The sequence below is a fragment of the Macaca nemestrina genome, chromosome 13 (genome assembly GCF_043159975.1).
Source record: "Macaca nemestrina isolate mMacNem1 chromosome 13, mMacNem.hap1, whole genome shotgun sequence".
NCBI classification, from domain to species: domain Eukaryota; kingdom Metazoa; phylum Chordata; class Mammalia; order Primates; family Cercopithecidae; genus Macaca; species Macaca nemestrina.
In genome coordinates, this window is record NC_092137.1 from 72,540,612 (window position 1) to 72,561,349 (window position 20,738).

The following is a 20,738-nucleotide window of genomic DNA, read 5'->3' on the forward strand; positions in this document are numbered from 1 at the left end:
TATACAAAGCCACAAACCAGGGAGCTCCTGGGGTCACCAGAAGCTGAAGGCAAGGAAGGATTCTCCCCTAGAGGATTTGGAGGGAGCACAGCCTTTCTGATATCTTGACTATGGCCTCCAGAACTGTTCCTGTTTTAAGCCATGAAGTTTATGGGTAATTTGTTACGGCAGCCACAGGAAAAGTAATATCGCAATGAAGATATTATCAAATCATTTTGCAGATAGGGTGACTAAAGTTTAGAAAACTTAAGTGATTTCAGTTCACAGAAAAAGCATGAAATAGTTGATCTTTGCAACTGCTGCTTTAGGGTAGAATGAACAGACAATGGAATGGGAATTAGATTAGGGTTCCAGCTCTGGCTTTAGCTGTGTGACTGGGCAGATCACAAATTCTCTGGGCATTAGTTGCTAGTTCTGTAAAACTGAGAGTAGAGGTAGTGAGTACAGGTTAAGTATAGTTTAAAATTGGCTGATCATCTGAATCATGTTGGAGACTCACTTACAACTATAGATTCTCAACCCTCATCACACTGCCCCTACTCCCAACCTGCTAAATGCAACCTGAGAAATCAGCTCTGAAATCTATCTATTTTTAAAAAGCTGTAAGGTAATTCAAGATTAACCAAGTTTGGGAATCACAGAGCTAGATGATTACTGAATCCCTGCTAGTGCTAAATTTTATATTTGGGATCAGCGATATATTCTTATAACATTCAGCACTTAAATATTTGCATGGATTGTGTATGTGTATGAACACAAGGAGGCTGAATGTAAAAGCAGGTATCTGGAACCTATTTATTCCAGGTTCCAGGGCCATGGAATTTAGGCCTAAAGTAACTCTCAATATCCTTTGTTCTGCATAAGCAGTCACTGTCCTTAGGCTGACTCCTTCATGCCCCATCTCATCATGCTCTGGGAACAAAATGACTGTGCAAAGTGTTTTCTCTCCACAAAAACAATGCACATATGTGACACGACACAGGCCAGGTGAAACAGGTATTGTTCAAAGTGTTTGAGTACAAACCAGTCCTAACATGGATTTGCCACATCTGAGAATAATATTCACAAAATCTTTTCCATCTTTTAGAAGTCATGCAGCTTAAAAAAACAAAAAAAACAAAAAAAAAAAACAAAAAAAACACATATCTTTGTTTCTTAGCAAAGGATCTGTTTGACTAAATAAGTTAAAACAACAACAACAACTCATGCTTAGGTTATCTTCTTGGCTCTCAGATTAACCTTTTTCTTCCCTGAATTTAATCTCAAACAGATAATATTAGTATTGGATAAATTACATTTGTTTTAGAGCCTAAATTTGATCATTAAAATTAATTGATCCTGAGTTAGCCCAATCTTAGCAGAATGAAAAAACACTATTAATCTTTGGTCATTAAATCAATCTGAAGGCAATGTATTATTCTGATGTTTACCACTAGCTGAATGCAGTGTGTTAACAAGGCCTGTTAACACATAAAGCTTGAATTACATGTCTGTCAGCTACCAGAATATCCTTATGGAGACAGGAGTTGTGAATTCTGCTGAATTAGTATGACTTAGAAAGATCAGTGAAATATTGATGCCTTCCTATTCTGAGGAAGATAAAAGCAGGAGTTATTTTTTTCTGTTCATTTCAAACCACCCAATTTCCCAGGGCTGGGCTAGTCAACCATCGCCTACACAGCCACGGGATAATATGATGTTGATGGGAGGGGGTCACATGGTCCCAGACAGTTTTCTAGTTCCTACAACTCTAGTCTCTTTGAAGAGTTGGAGTTAAATGGGCACAGAAATATCTCAATCAAGTGGCTGGGACTCTTCCCACGATTCTGTTTTAAGTCCTGCAAAAAGGACACTCTCTGGGAACTTCCATCCTGAAATTTTTAGGAGGAAATTGGCTTACTCACTAAATTTCATAGTCTTTTAAGTAATTTAAGGCTAAAAGCCTATATATGATTAGATTATTACACATTCTTTAAAGCTAAATGGCCCATCATTCTTGCAATTATTTTTTTTTAAACTCTCAAACTAGTCTGACAGAGGCAGCAAGAAAATAGTGTTGTCTTTATGTAAAGTCAAGCATGAACAGTACCAAAACATTTCTTATCTCTCTCATTAGGCTGTGAGCTCCTTAAAGACAGGGTTTATGTTTGTTTTATCTTGATGTTCTCAGCACTTAAGCCAGGGCTCAACATGGAATAGATGCTCTATGAATGCTTTTATTTTTTATTTTTATCTTTTTTTTTTTTTGAGACAGGGTCTTACTCTGTCATCCAGGCTGGAATGAAGTGGCACAATCATGGCTCACTGCAGCGTTGACCTTGGGGGCTCAAGCAGTCCTCTCATCTTAGCCTCCTGAGTAGCTGGGACTACAGGCATGAACCACCACTCCTGGCTACTTTTTAAAATTTTTTCTTTTGTAGAGATAAGGGTCTCCCTATGTTGCCCAGGCTGGTCTCAAATTCCTGGGCTCAAGTGATCCTCCTGCCTTAGCCACTCAAAGTGCTGGGATTACAGGCATGAGCCACCACACCAGGCCCTACGAATGCTTTTAGAATAAATAAATGAGTGAATAATTATAATAATAATAAGAAGAATGCTTTTAGAATAAATAAATGAGTGAATAATTATAATAATAATAAAAGGTTTTAGAAGGCCCAAATACATACAAAGACAGTAATTATTCCATGAAGAATTTTAAACTTGGCTTTTCTTGTCATTGTGGCTGTTACTGCTTCCTAACCACCCCTGCTAACATTAATTTCAAAATTTTCAAACATACAGATAGTTGAAAGAATTTAACAGTGAACATCCATACACTCACTATCTAAATCTACAATTTACATTTTACTATATTTGTTTTATCATATGTATATTCATCAACTATTCTTCGACACATTTTGAAGTAAGTTGTACACAATTTTATCATGATACAGAGTTCAATCCTTGCTTACAGTTCTACTTTTTATTTTGAGGTGAAATTTACATATGATGAAATGCACAAATCTTAGGTGTACAGTTTAGATGTGTTCTGACAAATGCATACACTGATGTAACCCAAACTCCTATTAAGGTAGAATATTTTCATCACCTATTACCACTCCTCAGAGGCAATCACTGCTTTGAGTTTTTTCCCACCTAGATTAGTTTTGTTTGATCTATGAATTATAGATTGTCACCTGTAAAATTTCATATAAACAAGAGCATACAGTATGTTCTCTTTTGCATATTTCTTTCATTCAGTATGTTTTAGAAATGCGTCCGTGTTGCTGTATCAGTAGTTATTTCTTTTTATTGAAGAATAGTATTCAATTGTATGTATGTACTACAATTTGTTTATCCATTCTCCTATTCATGAACTCTTGGGATCTTTCATCTTCTTTCAATTACTAATGCAGTTGCTATGAACATTCTTTTACAAGTCTTTTTGTGGACATATGCTTTCATCTTGGATAAACACCTATGATTGGATTAGATGGGTTATAAGGTAAGTACCTGTTTACTTTCCTAAGAAACTGCCAAACCATTTTCCATAGTAGTTATACCATTTTATATGCCTACCAACAATGTATGAGATCTCTAACTGGGTTGCTGCAATTAGCCAATTTTTTACTGAATAATTTAGCTGCAGCTAGTGTCACCCTAGCATGCCATGCTGGATTTTTTGCTTTGAAAGTATAGCAATGCGGCCAGGCACAGTGGCTCACACTGGTAATCCCAGCACTTTGAGAAGCTGAGGCAGATAGATAGCTTGCCCAAGAGTTCAAGACCCGTCTGGGCAAAATGGAGAAACCTGTCTGAAGAGAAAAATACAAAAATTAGCCAGGCGTGGTGGTATACACCCGTAGTGCCAGCTGCTCAGGAGGCTGAGGTGGGAGGATGACTTGAGTCCAGAAGGTCAAGGCTACAGTGAACTGTGATCGCACCACTGTACTAAAACCTGGGTGACATAGTGAGACTCTGTTGAAAGAAGGGAGAGAGAGAAAAAGAGAGAGAGAGAGAGAGGAAGAAAGAAAATGTAGCAGTGATGGAGCTGCCTCTTCCTGTTTATATATAATAAGGTTTATATGTGATAATAAGCAGTCACTAAAGCAGTCACTTTAATTATATATTATAGAAATGTAGCTATATGAAGGGAACTCGAACTATGTGTATATCTAAAGGGAATGCTATGGTCCATGGAGACTGTTAGACTTCCAGCGATATCACAGGGTAAGGTGAGGTTGATTAGGGCATTAAGAAAATACGTAACCTACTTCTAAAAATCCATTATTTGTATCCAGCCTGTAGGATAACAGAAGTCGTATCCAGTTTTGATTGTGCTAGGCAACAATTATGAGCAGAGTGTCATTAGCAAAACCTCTGTGAAGCTGTAAGAAACTGATTTAAAATATGTCACCACACAGATCAAGTTCAAAGATTCTCTTTTCCTGCCCCATGGCCAATAATCTAGACAGAATTTCAAACACCCTGAAAGTGTAATGGAAAAGAATATCATATAAAACACAGGCTCCAGAAGACTCCGGCAAGGGGAGTGGGGGAGTAAAAATGAGCCATCCAGATCATTTGATAAGAGAACAGAGAAGATTTTGGCAATTTCCTTGTAATAGCTGCAATTCTTGGTAACTTAATCCTTGAAGGGATGGTATGGGGAAGATATTCCCACATGCAAGAGGTGATTCCAACAGAATTCCTATTAAAGAGACTATCCACCAAAACTGAGGTCTTATTTTCTATCTGGTGATAATCTACAGAATTTCTTTTCTCTGAACTGTTGACTTAGAAATATGAAAGTTACTAAATTTATCCAGTTTAGAACAACTATAATTCTGGTTACTCCACATGTGTCTGCTGCATGACATCTGTGATATCATGAACTCCCTCTGTCTGTTCTTCAGAGACACGGAAAGATGAATAAAGAGTTTATGTTGACAAGGACTATAAACTAAGCAGTTCCAAACATACTCCTGCAGGCTCCCAGAATACAAAGAAAAAAGTAATCACTCCAAATGACCCCCAACTATTTAGAATTTCATACCATCAAGTCAGATGAACCAAAATTGCTACCACCTGTAAAGATTCAAAGAAATACAAAAATCACTAAGAAGGAAAAAAAAGTGGCAGATGTGCTTAGAGGGAGGTGGAACAAGTAGAAGAACATGCTTGGAGCACCCCCTCCAGGGAACTCGTGATCGTATCAGAGGCTGAGAAGTCCGGCCAGATTGGAAAGTACTAAAACAACATGCCTTATCTATTCTGATATAATTTTAAAGAAAAGTTTGTTAAAAAAAAAAGTATAGATCTTTTAGAATCATAGAGTTAAAGGATGGAAGGAGTTTGAGTTTGTCTACTTGCAAAATCACAGACTTTTAGCTTTGGAAGAGACCTTGGGAATCATTTAGTATAATTTGCTACCCAATACAAAACACCCCTTGTAAATGTGAATCTGTTTTCTGCTGGCATGCCTCTAGTTAAAGGAAATATAGCTTGTTCCAATTTTTGAGAACTCCAGCTATTGTCAAGTTTTTTCTCTTATATTGAGGCTGCTTTCCTTTAACTTCCAATCACAGGTCCTAGTTAGCAACACAAAAGTAAGTATACACATATAGTTCTTGACAAGTTATACTTTCATATATTTGAAGGTGGATATTATAAATCTAGCAGTCTTCTCTTTCTTTAGGCTAAAATATCCCCAGTTCTTTTAACAAGGTTTCTCGACCTCTTGCCAGCCTGGTTAACTTTTTCTTTTAATGTACTTTAGCAGCGTCCTCCTTCAAAAGTGGTGCTCGAAATGAAATGCAATGCCTTAGGTATGGGCTTATTATCATAGCTAACTGCCTCCAATTACAGCTGATGAAAGAGATGCCCAGGAAGGTTAGATTACTTGCTCACATTTACACAGGCAGGTAGTGGCAGAGATGGAAATAGGACATAGATCTCCTGATTTCAGTTAGTATTCTTTCCCTATATCTCACTGAAAATAACCTATCAGTTAGAAAAAATCTGAATTTGTCTTTTTCAATATGGCTAACAGAGTTTTTGTGATGACAAAAGGAATTAATGAAAAATAATGAGTCTTAGGATCAAGAACTTCATTCTCCTAGGCCAGCTTAATTCCTTTCCTTGGGTCTCCACTCCTGCCCACAAAGGAAAACAAGATGTATCTCAGGTAACCTCTCTGTATAAGGAAGGTCTTGAAGAATCTAGTAGCAGAGGATCAAAGCATATGAGTGGCTTCTGGTCTTTGTTTAAGAGGCCCATTACTATAGTCCGGATAGGTTCCCTGCACCTCCCAACTGAAGTGTCAAACTTATTGAGGCAATAGTATCCCTGACATTAAAGACAGCTTACAAATAATAAAGACATTCAGTCTACCGCCATTCCACCTTGATTGCACCCAATCTCATCTAATCTCAGAAGAAATTCAAAGCATTAAATATTGATCTGAGTTGTGGTGGGGTGGGGAAGCCTTGGCTTATAAGCTATACTCACCTTTTAATCAGAATTTTGAATATAAAATGTATAGAGCAAAGGTACAGAATGAAGCAACATGTATTACCTCTGGGGCAATAGAAGTTCAAGAGCACTGAGCAAAATAGCATTCTGGTTTCATACTGGCTGAGATTTGGCTTAGGTGCTTTCATTGTATATCTTTCCCACCTCCTACAAGTTTTGCATTCACCCTTCAAAATACATATGGAATTAATTCAATATATACTTACTGCAAATCAACAAGACAAAAGGCATCGAGAATTCAAATTCACAAAAAAAGAGAATAAGGCCTGCCTTAAAGAAATTCAGCAACTAACAATAAGACAAGCATGCAGACAACAAACAAACAAGCCACACTGATAATAGAGAAAATGGATACACAAAATATAGCCATACCTAACACTGAAGATTTTCCTCTGAAAGCAAGATCCAAAGTTGGGGGGACAATTTAGAATTAGAACTAATTTTTGATATCAGATTGGAAATTCCATGAAAGTCTCACAATACAAGAGATCTAGGAATTCCTCTTTTGTCAATGGACTAAACTTGCCCTGTGAAATTAACTGGCTCCCAGAGTGAGCTGCTCTGGAAAACAGCCTGCCAGAGTAGGTTAACAATAGGATAGGAGCCAGTGTCAGACCTGGCTTGCATGTCTCTGTATGGTCACCTGTCCAGTACTTTGACTATGATGTACCTGAACTTTCCATGACTGAAGAAAGGTTGCTGGGAAGAGACTATGCTCCATTGCCAAAAGTGATATTCAACCCTTGTTTGTTTGAGAGTGGGGCACTGCTATGTTTGGAGCAGAATATGAAAAAAGAACAACTGAGAAAGGGTTGGGGCAAGCCACATTGTCCTTACCCTCCTGCCACTGTGTAGACTAGTAAGCAGAAAACTATTATGCTGGACACAAACCAGTCTTATCCCCAAAGCAATGAATTTTACAAGCCAAATGACAAACAGAAACTAAATCTATGAATGCTGAATCCACTGAGAAATCCAAAAGAGAAATATCAATTGTCAATTCTTTCCCAAAGGGGTTGGAAGGAGAGGTTGAATAAAGCAATTCTATAAAATACAATCCAAAAGCCCTAATTGTTTACTGCATGGTAAATCATAATGGCAGGAGTGGTCTTATCCTGTAACGCTGGAAAATGAGCTAGAAGATGATAAAGTCACAGCCACAGCCACTAAATAAAGTAAATAAATACTTTATCCACACAGCAGAATATCCAGACAATGCACAGTCTCCCTGTTCTCAGCCACTCCTGCAAAGGGAAATTGTCTCTTCAGCTTCTGCTACAGGCACTATAGTAAAGCATTCTGACAGCCAGCCAGCCAGCCAGCCAGCCAGCCAGGCAGGCAGGCAGAATGCTATGAAGATTCTGAAAGGAGTTTGCTTAGAATACCACAGAGTTGGCGGATGTTTCAATAATGTTTACTTCAAAAAGTAAAAAATGTTTTACTTCCTTTTTCTGAATTAAGGAATGGGCCTACACCCAAGTGTATAAAAAAGGATAATGAACCAATACAGAGCAGATGTCATATACTGTATGCTCAACTAAACCATGTTAATCTTTCCTGCCTGTAGAGCTGAAGACTGTCATTCCATCCATTGAATGAGAACAATGTTAAAGACATTCATGGGACCCAGAGTCTCTTGTTTCTATACTCAAAATTGACACTATTCCCACCTTTCTTGTCTTACTATAAACATATACCTTGAGGCTGGGCGCGGTGGCTCATGCCTATAATCTCAGCACTTTCGAAGGCCGAGGCGGGCAGATCACCTTAGGTCAGGAGTTTGAGACTAGCCTGGCCAGCATGGTGAAAACCCGTCTCTACAAAAATACAAAAAATTAGCCAGGCGTAATGGTGGGCGTCTGTAATCCCAGCTATTCGGGAGGTTGAGGCAGGAGAATCACTTGAACCCGGGAGGCGGAGCTTGCAGTGAGCTGAGATCATGCCATTGCACTCCAGCCTGGGTGACAAGAGCAAAACTCTGTCTCAAACAAAAATAAAAACAAAACAAAACAACAAACAACATATACCTTGATATGGTTTGGCTCTATGTCTCCCCCCCTCAATCTCACTTTGAATTGTAATAATCCCCACGTGTCAAGGATGGGGCCAGGTGGAGGTAATTGAATCACAGGGGCAGTTTCCCCCACACTGTTCTCATGATAATTAGTGAGTCTCATGAGATCTGATGGTTTTAGAAGCATCTGGCATTTCCCCTGCTGCCTCTCTCTCTCTCCTGCCACCCTCTGAAGAGGTGCTTTCCTCTATGATCATCAATTTCCTGAGGCCTCCTCAGTCATGCTGAACTGTGAGTCAATTAAACCTCTTTTCTTTATGAATTACCTAGTCTCAGGTATGTCCTTATAGCAGCATGAGAACGTACTAATACAGTACATTGGTACCACAGAGAGTGAGGTGCTGCTATAAAGGTACCTGAAATGTGGAAGCGACTTTGGAACTGGGTAACAAGCAGAGGTTGGAACGGTTTGGAGGACTTAGAAGAAGACAAGAAGATGTGGAACATTTGGAACTTCCTAGAGACTTCTTGAATGGTTTTGACCAAAATGCTGATAGTGATATGGACAATGAAGACCAGGCTGAGATGGTCTCAGATGGAGATAAGGAACTTCTTGGGAACTGGAGCAAAGGTGACTCTTAACTATTCTTTAACAAAGAGTCTGGCAGCATTTTGTCAATGCCCTAGAGATCTGTGGAACTTTGAACTTGAGAGAGATAATTTAGGGTATCTGGCAGAAGACATTTCTAAGAAATTTCACTTGGGGTCATCTCAACAAATAAAAATATCATATGCATCAAGACAAAATAACTCAATGAATCAGTCATTCTACTTCTAGGTATACTTCTAGGTAAAACTCCCCAAGAAACACTCATATATATGCACAGGGAAACAAACATAAGTATGTTCCATGAAGTACTGTTTGTGACAGCAACAAAAATGGGAACATCCTAAGTGTTTATTAATAGAAGAAAAGATAATAAAATGTGACATATAAATATAATGGAAGACTATACAACACATAAAAGGTTTTGGATTGTTTTGTTTTGTTTTGTTTTTGTTCTTGAGACAGAGTTTCACTCTGTTGCCCAGGCTAGCGTGCAGTGGTGTGATCTTGGCTCACTGAAACCTCTGCCTCCTGGGTTCAAACAATTCTCATGCCTCAGCCTCTCGAGTAGCTGGGACTATAGGCGTGCACCACCACACCCAGCTAATTTTTGTTATTTTTAGTAGAGACAGGGTTTTGTTATGTTGGGCAGGCTTGTCTCAAACTCCTGGCTTCAAGTGATCCACCCACCTCTGCCTCCCAAAGTGTTGGGATTACAGGTGTGAGCCACTCTGCCCAGCTCAACATATAAAAGGAGCAAATGAAGTGTCATTATTGGCATGGAGAAATCTTGAAAATAATAATGAAAAAAATATTGCAGAATGATACATAGTATGACACATGTACATAAGTTGGAAAATATACAAATCAATACTACCTGTTGCTTGTAAATACTAACTGATATCGTTTGGATGGGTATCCTCTCGGAATCTCATATTGAAATGTGATCTCCAATGTAGGAGGTAGGGCCTGGTAGGAGGTGTTTGGGTCATGAGGGCGGATCCGTAGGAGGTAGGGCCTGGTAGGAGGTGTTTGGGTCATGAGGGCGGATCCGTCATGAATGACTTGGGGCTGTCCTTGAGGATAATGGATGAGTTCTCACTCAGAGTTCATGTGAAATCTGGTTGTTTAAAGGAGTGTGGCACCTCTCCACTTCTATCTCTTGCTCCCATTTTTGCCATGTGACATGCACGCTCCCCTTCACCTTCCACCATGGTTGTATGCTTCCTGAGGCCCTCATCAGAAGCAGATGCCAGCATTGTGCTTTGTGTACAGCCTACAGAACAATGAACCAATTAAACCTCTTTTCTTTATAAATTATCCAGCCTCAGGCATTTCTTTATAGCAACCCAAGAATGGACTAACATACTCATATATGGCTTAAAAGCATTAAAAAAACCCCAAAAAGATAAATACCAAATTCACAGAAGAAACGGGCTTGCCTAGGCCTGGGGATCAAACAGGATGTTATATATATTACAATGTGTTCCTTCTTTAATTTCTTCTCCTTAAACTACATTTCTTTTATATTTATTCTTACTAACTCTATAGATTTCTAAAGAAAAATAAAGACGAAACAAATAAAAACATTAATTTTCAAGTCTGGACAGTGGGAATACAGTATTTGTTACTATATTTACATTTCTGCAAAAAAAAATAGTTCTTAAAGGGGCCAGTCACTTGACTGTATTTAAGGTATGGAGAAACACACATACTGGGTGTAAACAATTCTGAACAGAAGTAAAAATTTAGTTCTGTTTAACATTTCCTCTGAAAAGGCAGAGAGTTCATGGCTATCTGAATGAATGCTTGCTATTGTAGTTATGAGCCAGCCATTCAGCTAGCTACACTGGTTCTAGGCAAGGTCACTGGAGATAGCAGGTAAAACAAGATAACAGTTAAGATCTCTGGCCAGGCACAGTGGCTCACACCTATCATTCCAGCACTTTGGGAGGCTGAGGTGGGCAGATTGCTCAAACCCAGCAGTTCAAGACCAGCCTGGGGAACATAGGGAGACCCTCTCTTAAAAAAAAGATAACCTTTGACATCAGAAGATCTGGGTCAACTCCTGGTTCAGTCACTTAGTCTGACTTTGACTAAGCTGCTTAACCTCTTCATCTATAAAATGAAAATGATAATTTCTATATCACATGGTCTTTGGAGAATTACCTGAGATAACACTACATAGATTTGCCTAGCACACAGGAAATCTTCAAAGAATGATAGGAAAAACTAAAAGGGTTGAGGAAGCATTTTTCAAGAGTTTTTTGAAGTTATTCTTTTCTTAATTCATCATATATGAAGAATATGGCACATTCCCATCATAATAATGGGGGATGTGAAGAGGTGAAGAGGTTCAGGATGAGAGGTGGTAAACAGGGACAGAAAGCCTCCCAGATATGCCCCAACCCCTCATATCTTCCCTTCATCACTGGTCTGGGTTAGCAGACTCTAGGCCTGGGTATTTCAGGCTCACAGAACTGCGGAGGCATAGCTGGTGGCAACTCTGGACCACTGCTCCCTCCAAAAGCATAGGTTCCAGAGGTCACAGCAATGAGACTTCCTGTTGGCAGCTGCTAAAACCCCTGGGTGGTCAAAACTTGGGGTACTGGGAGGTAGTGGTGGCTGGTTTTCATTCTAAGCAGCCTGGAAGGAGTAGGAGTGGTCTCAGGGGATCCTGAGCAGGTGTCAGAAGGCAAGCATCCCAAAAAAAGGCTGAAAAGTTTTCCTAAAATATCTATCCACTCCAAGTCTCACTTCTCTCCATAATAGGGACATTGCTAGATGTCACTTTCCTCCAAATATCAATAAGCATTTGAAATAAAAGACTAAAAAATTTGAACTCTTCACACATATTTAACCACAGACTTTGAAGAAACCTTCAGTGAAGTCCATCTACCTACCCAACACCCTTGCCCACCTTCCTACCCATGCTATCCAGAACACATCGTAAAGCATCTGTTGAAGACATAATAAAATTGCTTTTCTTAGCTGCTTGCTTCTCATCAGCATTTTTTGGTAACTACTATAACTTTATCCAAAATGTATCAGTAGCAGATATCAATTTCCCCTTTAATATTTAATAATTTAGTAATACTTTATTGAATTTAATAATGCATTAAATTTAATAATTAAATAATAATTTATTAATCTTCAAAAATTACAATGATCAGAAAGTGAATAAAATTGAATTTCCTTTGTATTAAGCCTCACCTGAACAGTTCCTTCCCTAGGGAAATAGGTGGCAGAAAATTTCTAAAGTAATCTAAATGCTTCTTGCTGAAATTTAAATCTCTGCTCTTTGAATCTTCTTTGTGTGTACAGAATAATTTGGAAGGAAGAGATGAGCAATTCAAGCAATGTTTGCTAGCAGTTCTCAAGTACATAATTGCTTGAGTAATGCTCCCTCCACATCTTTCTCTCAGTCCAGAGACAGTGCCTATTGTTTTAGCAACCAGGTGCTTTGACATGTTTCCTATTATGTTGAGAAACTGAGGGAACAGGTGATATGAGGTATTAAGTGACTTGATTGGGACCAAAAGTAAAGGGTTTTAAAACTCTTCCCCTTTCATTTGTTGGGATTAGTTCTTTTTGTATGCTGGTCTGCATTCTCTCGAGTTTAAATTAAGTAGGTAAAGATCACAGTGAATGTTCTGACTACTTGAGAGTAATAGTTAAAATCCTAGCCTTTTGAATATCTTGCCTATCCTGCCTCTTTGAGTGAGTCTGCCTACAGTAAGCAGTATCTCCTAAGGAGGGGGCCTTGAGAATCAAAGTCTGTTTGTCAAATGAGGTGTTTCACAATAGAGAAGGATGGTCTACTGAAGGACAGAGTTGGGGAAAGAGGCAGTGAAAGAAGGAGAGAGGGATACAGAGAGAGGGACCGAAGGAGGATGGGAGGTAGGGAGGAAGAAGAAGGGGAAGGAATGGAAGAAAAAGAAAGAGAATGAGAGAGAATCTACTGTGTCCTTTTGATTTTAGGGGAAAAAAACCTTGTGATGTTGGTCCTTATATAATGTAAAGTAGCCTGTTTACCTATAGAGAAAATTTCTACTCACATTTTCATCTTGATAAGTACTTCTGGGTTTGCACATACACCACAATACATTATACATATTTCAAGATCAAAACTGCACCTGCAGTTCACAATGACCTATATTTTGCCTTGGTCCCTGAAAGTTGCTCTGTAGCAAAGCCAAGTCAAAACAATGCTCAAGGAAAAAAAAAAAAAAAAAAAAAAGAAAAAACGCTGAAAGTTCCTGGCAATTTCCCTTCCACTCCACATGCTGCCAAGGTCACAGAGAGGTAAAGCTGAACTCTCCATTTGGTCGTTTTTGCTTTTTCCTCTCCTTTTCCCCTCCCTCCACTTACGTACATGCTGATATAGTTTATGGTCTGTACCTCAATAGCATTATCACTCTGGATTTTTATCAGACTTGAGGTCAGTGGAAAGGAGAATGGATGTGAGTCTGGGTGTGGCAAGGTCCTACTGCTTTATCAGGGAGGTAAGAAAGTGAATCCACCTGGTATGCTTCTGGCTGTGAAGTGCAGTGAGGTGAGCCAAGGTGCCAGGGGGTCACTAGGAGTTCACCTTGAATAAGTGCCCAGTGTTTGCAGGACTTAGCTCATCAACTTTTCTAATTTGCAAAGATGTATTTCCTGTTGGGTTTCTTCATCCCTGTCATCTAGGGAAAAGAATCCAGTATGCAGCCTGTTTGGTGTGTACAGAAAACATCCCCTTCCTGAATTAAATCCAATTATGGTAATTCATTCAGCAAATCCTGTGATCACAGGCACAAGTTAAACTGCACAGGGTGGAGGAGTTGGGTGTTAAGCAAAGGGGACTATCTGTCAAGTATACCTAGGTGCTTTCCTCACCACTGCATTGACCTGTACCTGAACCTATTCAACATCATCTACAAACTACTTAACCTTGGTGTGCCGTGTTTTCGATTCCTATAAAATAGCATTTCTCACTATTTATTCCTAAATAGGTTCTGTTACCTGCTTAGAGAGCCCTGGAGAGTAGAACAACTAAGTCTCAGTAACAGGAAAGAAACACAAGATTAAATTTTAAGAGTTGTGCTTCTGGATTTTGAGACTGAGAGGTGGCTGATAGGGGGAGCCCTATGGGCTGGCCCTGAATAGGATGTTACTGGCATCATTCTTTTGTGCTAATTTATGGTAGAACTGACCATTGTTTGGATCTTACTATTAGATTACAATGATTAAAAGTACAAAGCAGGTGGGAGGAGTACTGAATAATTCCCTCCTATTAAGGTTAGGCCAAAAATATTGCAGAACACTAAGGAAAAGTGTTCATTTTCTGAGACATTGCATTAAGGAGAAAGTAAAAGATGAGATTTTACACCTGCTCTCCTAGTTATGGTCAAATTGCCCTTACATCTTTTCACCTAACCTACTTTGAAATATATGTGTGATAAACTATAATGTGATCAACCATAATGGCAATAATCACTTCCACTCAAACTTGAGGACTTTCTCAAATCAAGTTTTCCAAGATACATTTCAAGGTATTGAACTCCCAGCTGAAATATGCAAAGGCCCCTTAACAATTAGCTCAAAAAGCAGGACATATATAAATGTAAAATACTTTAATTTCTAAGGATCTCTCTCATTGGAAATTATTTGACTTCCTTTTAATTCTATTTTTAAAAAAGATGTTTACTCATTTGTTTGTTCATTCATTTAACAAACATTAATTGAACAGCTGTTGTTTGCCAGGAACTGAGATAAGGATATAAAAATGAGTAAGACAACAGTAGAGGAGACATACAGGCAAATAAACACAGTATAGTATGATATGCTGCAACAAATCTTTGTGTAACGTCTTCAAGAAGTATAGAGGGTGGGCCAGTCCCTCCCTGGGAGAGTCAGGGAAAGGTTCACAGGGGAGGAAACATCTGACCTGAATCTTAAAAGTTGAGTAAATGTTTGCCAGAGAAGTAAGTGCCTAGCTAAAGGGAAGAAACTTTGCTATGTCATGCTTGGGGAACAGCAACACATTTGATGTGGATATACCAAGGGAATTGTGTAAAAAATTAAACTGGAAAGGCAGGCAGGGGCTGGCCTCAGAAGGTACTTGTATGCAAGGTCTTAGGACCTTCCTTGGAGGTGATAGACCTTGAAGAGTTTTAAGCAGAGGAATGATCAATTTAATTTGTATTTCAGAAAGGCCACTTTAGCAGTAATGGGGGTGGGGACAGGTCTACTATGTGAAAGCAGCGGGAACACTGAGAGAAATATGTAAAATAACTATGATAAAGTTTACAATAATGCTGATGTTAATGTAGATATCTATGTAAGTTTTATAATATATCTGCCACCATTACACATGCTATGGACAATATAATAAGAGTTCAGCATTTGGAATGAAATGATGAGGGAAGGCTTCATAGGAAGGCAGATACTGAGAAAGAAATTAACCCCAGAGTATAGAAATAGAACAAATAAACTGTGATGCTTCTAACTATATGAATGTGTCTGTTAGTTGGAGAATATGTACCAGACATTGAAATCAGAGAAATAAAATTACCTGGGGTCCTACACATTTAGATCAATACTCCAAGTTACATGGAAATATCACACAGAAGTCCACCAAAATCTAAACAGGATCCTAAAATGGGACTGGAAAGTTAATTTTTTAAAATACTAAGCTGACATGATCATGCCTATAATTGCTGTAAAGGTTCTAGTCCATTTCTAAGCTTGTGCATTTGATTGAGATAAAACACACTAGACAAATACAAAGTATTTTGCGTGTCGAATCTTAATCACCAAACAAGTGAAATAACATTTACTTGAGATAACGAGCCTGGGTTACCAGTGAGTACCTTGTAAAGTTTCTTTTTCATTTATGTATTCTACAGGAAAGACAACAGTATTTAACACAGGCTGCTATTAAGGGAGGAGTTGGGAAGACAAAGCAGGTTTATATGTGTGTCCTAACTGAAACTTCTTTTGAAATATAGTTTATGGTGTTACTTATACATATAATTCTTAAACTAAGCAGATATGTGAACAATTAGATCATTCCAATCTCATGAACAGTGTAAATCCACCCAGTAATAAAAGCCATTTTGGATTATTATTCTTTGTTTACTAAGCCAACAGAAGCATTCATTCCAGCTAGCCTGTCAAAAGCACAGAGTGAAGCTAAACAGTTTGTTTAGTCTAACGATAGATGTTCTCAGCCAAAACAAAAAGGGACCCAAATTGTTTTGCTTTTATAAAATGTAACTTTACCATGGAATGATATTACATAATTAGAGGGAATAGATACGAAGACAGAGGCAACAGAATGATGCAGAGTTCTTTTTTATTCAGTGTGACAAAGGGATGAGACAGATTTTTTTGCCAGTCTAAAGCAGTGACCAGCTGTCATGAATGACTCTGTCAAATAAATCATTTATAGTATTCCCTCAACCTAGTACCCACTTGATAACTGTAGCACCATTATTCAATTTCATTGATTATGTAAGTTAGTAATTTGCATATTTACTTTAAAATAACATTTCATGGACAAGATAGAGTTAAAGTTTATCTGAGATACATTCATTCTACACCATAAATGACTTCACCACCCCTCCCTGTCATTAACAATGCTAAGTTACTGCTGTAGGGTTTTACCTACCTCATTTTGAATAGTTCCATAAAGTTGTCTAACCCATTTGTCAACAGACCACTTGGAGTTCAAGCAACACTTCATGGCTCACAGTTGGTAATTACAAAGTTTCCCTAAACATGTAGATGCTATACGATTTCCAAATTGCAATAATCTTCTAGGCCACTATCAGGCCTGGTAACCTCTCATCACTTCAGAAATCAATTCACAAAGTGAGCAAGTCAAGTCATTTTCCTCAGCAGTTTTAACCAATGTTATGCTTCACATAGACATGGATGGTCAAACTCATTTTTATTTTCTTATTAGTGCTGCTCAATTAATCCTCAACCCTCTTACAACCAGCACTAAAAAAGATATAATCTTTCTACAAGTACAATTGGCCCCGGACATATCCTGACTTCACCTGTTCAGGTCTCTGGGTATTCAATAAAGCAAGTTCAGCCGCTGTGCCAAAAGGCCACACAGAGTTCAAGGTAACACCTCACAGCCATCAGCAGGTTAATTATAATTTCATTTTCAAACACACCGACTACATGCTTGTTTCAACTCCAAATGACCTTACCTGCTTAATTTTTTTTTTGGCGGGGGGGTGGTCTACATGGAGTAAATTTCTGTCAGTAAAGCTGAGAGGCCACTCAGAGTTCATGGTAACAATTCATATTTTTAACAGGTTGCCCAGACCTAAATCCTCACCTTCAAACATTCCTGAGAGAGCACTTAGTAGCTATGAAGGAAGTAGGGAGTGGGGGATGGAGAAGGAAGAGAGGTGGAGATAGAGGAGGGTGGAAAAGGGAAGGTGAGACACAACATCTGACCTCTGGAGTTATGAGGGGTTCAGTGTCAATGGCCATTTTAGTGAGGTGATTCTGGCTCATGGGGGATGGGCCTCCACTTTGCGGGTAGAATCTTACAGGAGTTTCTAGATACCCAATGACTGCATCACTGCCAGAAAGAAAACTGGCTAAAAAGCAGCCTTGTATTAAATTCTTAAGTGATCACAATAGTGGAAGCTTGATTCTGTATGGAAGGGACCTGGGACAAAAGCTGACTTCCTGCTACTTTCTCAATGAGTAGGCATAGAAAAGGAAGTTCTCAGAGAGGTAGGGCTCCAGACAAGGGCTCTTTCTCTTATCATTTAGGCTGAAAGAGCCCAGTTAACATCAATGAGAGGAGTCATTTCAGATGTGACTTTTTTACATGTAGCGTGGGCCAGAATGACAAGTTTTGTAGAAATGCTCTCCAGGACCAACTGACCCATTTTCCTCCTTAAAATCTCAAACTAGTGGCCTGAAAGCTTTTTCTCAGGAATGCTTTCTGCTTAACTCATCACTCACCCTGTGTGAAGTGAAATGGAAATCTCATTTCTCATTTCACAGAGCTAAGCTGATTTTTTGATTTAATTTTTTTTTCAAATGATATAAATGACTCAACTGCTCATAGTATTAACTTGTTCATTTTGTAAGTTGACTTAAAGAGACCAAAAATAAGTATAGAATCCAATAGCATATTTTATTCTTGGCCATCTATTCCTCTTGAAACAATTAGTAGTAGTATGGGACCTTGTCTCAAGTTGCTTAGAAGTCTTCCCTGGCACTTAAATCACCACCTGGTTTGTCTGCATCTGCTTTCTTACAACCTGATATGTCTTGTCAATCTTCTTTGATAAAATGACAATTTCTATACTGTTCACTCATTCCTTCTTTAGAGGATCTATTTGGCAAAAAAGTGAGTGGTATAACAGCCCCTTTCACTCTTAAATCTTAACCACAGATTATCTCAATGCTGCTTTCCAAATCAGGGAGGTAATTTTTGGTTGCTGCAAGACCACAAAGCATTTAGTTGAGTGCCCTCACATAAAAGACTGAATGTTTTGTTATTGTTGCTGAATCCAGTGATTTACATTTTTTCAGTTGCAGAGCCTGTTTTCTTCCCCACAAATAAATTTTATAAAAAAGTCCAATATATAAAAATATAATGTCAAAGCTGCTTATGCAAATTTAGGCTAAACCACCCAGACGCCTATCAGCTCAGTCCTTCAACCTTCCTCCATTCCTCCAACTTCTACCACCATAGCACAGAATCACACCCAAGGGAGCTCAATAGAACTACTGGCTTCTATGCAACACAGCTTCAAAGCTAGTAAGACATGGATGTCGGTAATAATTAGAAAGTAGGTATTTGGGTTTTTTTCTTTTTCTGGAGACAGCTACCCATGCTAGAGTGCAGAGTACAGTGGCAGAATCTTGGCTCACTGTAACCTTAGCCTCCTGGGTTCAAGCAATTCTTGTGCCTCAGCTTCCTGAGTAGTTGGGATTACAGGTGCCGGCCACTAAACCCAGCTAATTTCTTTGTATTTTCAGTAGTGATGAGGCTTCATCATGTCAGCCAGGCTGGTCTTGAATTCCTGACCTCCAGTGATCCTCCTGCCTTGGCCTCCCAAAGTGCTGGGATTACAGGTGTGAGCCACCACACCTGGCCAAAAGTAGGTATATTTGTAAGTGGCAAATCATTTCACCAAACTTAATTACACCCCATTTTTTTACATCAAATTATCATCTCCATTCTGTAACCCCAATGGACACTGGCTGTTTTTCACCTTTCTTCCAAGGTTACTAATTTTGCTCAGTTGCAATATATATGTATGAAATAAAAATCAGAAATTATAAAAGTTAAAAAAAATTATCTCTTGAAGGCAGGAGCTTTGGCCTGTTTATACGTTCTTCTCATAAGTCATAGCTCATACTAAGCATTCAAAAAATGTTTGCTACATTAAACTCAATAAATACACTATCTGCCTCAGATCGGAAAAAATTACTTTCAGTGCAGAATTTGTCATTTTAAGTGGGCAGGAATGAAATATCCTTCTCTTCCTCACTCTGCATTCACCCAGAAATCCTTAGTCATCACAGGGATCATATGAGACTAGTCATCACATCAGACTCTATTCATTGCAGAAACACTCCATTTGACCTTCAACAAGGTGACAACCTCCATGCATCTCAACTTTCCTTAATGAGAAATGTAGAATGACAATTGAAAGCTGAGGCCTTCAATAAAGCATATTTGGTCTCAACTTTCCCACTTATAAATGGCAACAATTAAACTGATCTTTTCCCTTGTCTGACATTCAAAAGGAGGTAGTGAGTATCAAACCAAGGCAAAGAAGTCATTTAACGTCTGCTTTTCATTTTAAGAGAATTGTTCCTTCTCAATCAACAATCAACCAAATATGTACTGATATCCTCTGGGGTCCTAAAAAGAACATTGAACTTGAAGTCAAAACACTGGGGCTCAAATTTAGAATTTGCTACTCAATGACTGTATGACATTGATTGAGAACACTTTGAGCATCTGTTTCTCATCTCTATAGGTGGCATAATAATTGCTACCTCACAAGATTATTCTTCAGATAAAAAATAGGATTTATGAAAATATCTAGTACTATTCCTAGTGCATATTTGATTCAGGGCCTCATGTGAGACCCTAGGTACAAAAAGGGTTAAAGGAGAAATACAAAAGAAATGTATTGACTTTGCAAGTCAATTGCCATAATTTTGAATACTGAGGCAATTTGTACTTAATATCCACAAGGTTCAAGGACACAAGCTCACCTCTAGGGGATTAAAGCTGTGGGATGAGTGTGGAAAAACTCACGGCTCTGGGTTTGTTCCAAGGTAAGCCTCAGGATATTTTAAATTCAACTAGATTCAGGACTCTACTAAGATAAAAGGCAGAATCAGAGCCATAGTCCATTTGTAGGGCAAGTATACCAATAGTTGCTCCATGATACCAAAAGGATTTTCATTCCAATCACCATATCCTTCCCTTCACTACCTCTTCCTTCTTACTCTGTTTCTCTCTTCCACTTTAGTATCTGAATCAGGGCTAACCTGGAGCTAGAACAGAGAGACTGGATATTCTCAGAAGTGAAGGGTCCTATGGTCACAGGACTATTTCCA

General features: G+C 38.6%; 1 protein-coding gene across 6 annotated transcripts in view; it reads right to left on the reverse strand.

Annotated features, from left to right (window-relative positions):
- LOC105465254 (exocyst complex component 6B) overlaps nt 1-20,738 on the reverse strand; it is a 676,825-nt gene that overhangs the window by 87,866 nt on the left and 568,221 nt on the right. The gene's annotated exons all lie outside the window — the stretch shown is intronic.